Source organism: Schistocerca nitens, chromosome 1 (assembly GCF_023898315.1).
Source record: "Schistocerca nitens isolate TAMUIC-IGC-003100 chromosome 1, iqSchNite1.1, whole genome shotgun sequence".
NCBI lineage: Eukaryota > Metazoa > Arthropoda > Insecta > Orthoptera > Acrididae > Schistocerca > Schistocerca nitens.
In genome coordinates this window covers 852,906,022-852,908,701 of record NC_064614.1, presented here as the reverse complement: position 1 = coordinate 852,908,701, position 2,680 = coordinate 852,906,022, and positions in this window count along the sequence as shown.

The following is a 2,680-nucleotide window of genomic DNA, read 5'->3' as shown; positions in this document are numbered from 1 at the left end:
TGGCTGAAGAGAGAAATGCAACAGTTAGTTATACATTGACGATGGTATTTTAGGGAGTTATCCGTAGAAAATGTGCTGCCTGCCATATAATGTGCCAGGTGGTGAATCTTCTCAATTATGCAGTGTTACTAAGTGAAGTAGAGCAGGTTTCAGCTGTTATATTAATATTTTGCACGATGCTTTAGAAACTTCTCGCTTAGCTTATTTTAGGTGAACCAAATAAGTTTGTCACACACTAGTGTACCTCTCTGTGGAATGCTCGATGTTGTAGTAAACAGGCGCTAGAGCTAGATAACATATCGAAATTCTGAAAAAGCAGTTATAGACCTTTACTTTTGACATCTTCGGAAACGCCATTTTCTACTTTGTTATGTTGATTTGAAAATGGGTCTCGGCCCGAAACTAGTCATCGAATGAAAAATAAAGTGTTTGTAACTTGAACTGGCTTTTCGTTCAACCACCATAAATAAGGTGACCACGTAAAAGTTTTATTTGTCGATATGAATACGACAGCATGCGTACCAAATGCGTTCCAAAATGCAGCGTTTTAAAAAGAGATTTTCCGGTGCTCAGACCTCGGGTTCTGTTGGAGATAAGAAGGTAGTGATAAGAGTTATGGATATTACTTGGGCTAGGGGTCATTTTTATACCCAACGGAAGGGTTGCCTTAGTGTCACTATCCTACAGTACGAGGTCAAGTTAAGAATATTAGACACATCCTTCTGCAAAGGCAAGTGGAACAAATCGCCCGGTTCTTCTTGCATATGATGTGGTCCACCGTGAGCTTGATGGAACTTAACGGAATCGCCATTACTTCAGGGATGGTTCCTCGGGAAACCCCACAACAAGTGGTTTTTTTTACTATATTTTCGCCAGTTTCAGTGGACCAAAAGCCAGCCGAGTATTCAAAGACGGTTACGCACAGCAAATGGCTCAACATTTTTGCGATATAGTCCTAATATCTCGATCTCGAACAACCTCGAAAACTTGCTTAATAACTTCATCCCTTTCCAAGTTACAGAAGTTCAAATTTAACCCATTTGTACACTTAAAGGATGATGATGATGAGGTCCCATACTCCGGGGAGCGTAGGCAAGGACGCGGGAGACCCGCACCGCCGTCTAGGCAAGGTCCTAGAGGAGGTGGCTTGCCATTGCCTTCTTCCGACCGTAATGGGGATGAATGATGATGATGAAGACAACACAATAACACCCAGTCATCTCGTGGCAGGGAAAATCCCTGACCACGCCGGGAATCGAGCCCGGGACCCCGTGCTCTGGAAGCGAGAACGCTACCGCCAGACCACGAGCGAAATATGCACGTAAAATCCGGCGTGAAGCGAAAACGTAGCTTATAAAGTGATGTAGCACGGAGAAATTTCCCGTTAAGTGTCTCCGTTATCATCTGGGAACCTCATCTTTTAGTACTGAAGCACACGGAAAATTTTTTTGCTCGTTAAATCGGGTCTGAGGTGTGAAATTAGTTTCACATAAGTAAACTGTCTAAACTTTACTGACCAATACATTTATTTTCATAGGAGTCCCATGGCATGCTGCAGCACGGAAAAGAAGAGACCGGAGCAAAAATGCTCCTATCAGAGCACAAAAAATTCGTGTATGCTCCATTTTATTTAAAACACTGACTGAGAAGTGGGTTACCAGCTGCCTCATTCTAATTTCCTTAGCAGCTTTAAAAAAATTTCTCAAAAACTTTGGCACGCAAATATATTCACGCTTTTGAAGACTAAGAGAGAAGAAGACAGTGGCAATGGCAAAGAGATTGTCGTTGTATTATAGAAAGAGCGACGGGGACAGTGACAGCATGGGAGAAAGAGCGGGACTCAGTGCAGTATAACATGGTTGACAGTAACAGAACAGTGCTAGGAAAAGAGTCAAAGGAGACAGTGTCGGCGGCGGAGGGGGGAGGGTGTAAAGAGAAAGTCAGGGAACCTTGTGAGAGTCTAAGGTAAACTGCATTTTAAAAAAAGTGCGAATATGTTCACATGTCAGAACTTTTGTTCCAATTTTAGAAGCTGACGAGGAAAGTAGAATGATGCGGATGGTACTCCACTTTCCAGTCAGAGGCTTTTAAATAAACAGAAACGTATTCGAATTTTTTTTTTTTTTTTTGCTCTGATAGGAGCACTTTCCCGCCAGTTCGTTATAAATACGATGAATTACTTTCTAAATGTATTTTCTGGTCCTGAAGTCTTAGCACAAACCTTAACAGATGTTCCTTCTAAGAAGAAACTGACGACAGCGAGACAAGGGATAAAACTTTAAGTTAATTAATGTCCACCGAAATCTGCTTGTCTTCACGCACAGTAGGTCTTCAGAACGCCCAGTAAGAAGTATCGCGAAAGCCTCCATAAAGACGAGAAATAAGTAGCAATGTGTGAAACAAAAACGAACTTGGATAGAGTGTCTTAACAGTCCTTAGCAGAACCACGCAAATGAGCAGGTGACGGAGGGAAGGTGTAAATGGGTGTCGGTAATCCACAGTTGCTGCATCCCGGTACGTAATCGCAGCGCTCGCGGTTCATTCACAAACAGGTGACCTCCTCCCTGCGGGGGAATTTTGTTGACCGCATGTGTCAGTTGTTGGCAGTGTGCGAGCTGCCGGCGGCGTGACGTCATAACGGCGAGCTGGGCGCTACATTTATAGCCCAGCGGAGACGCGG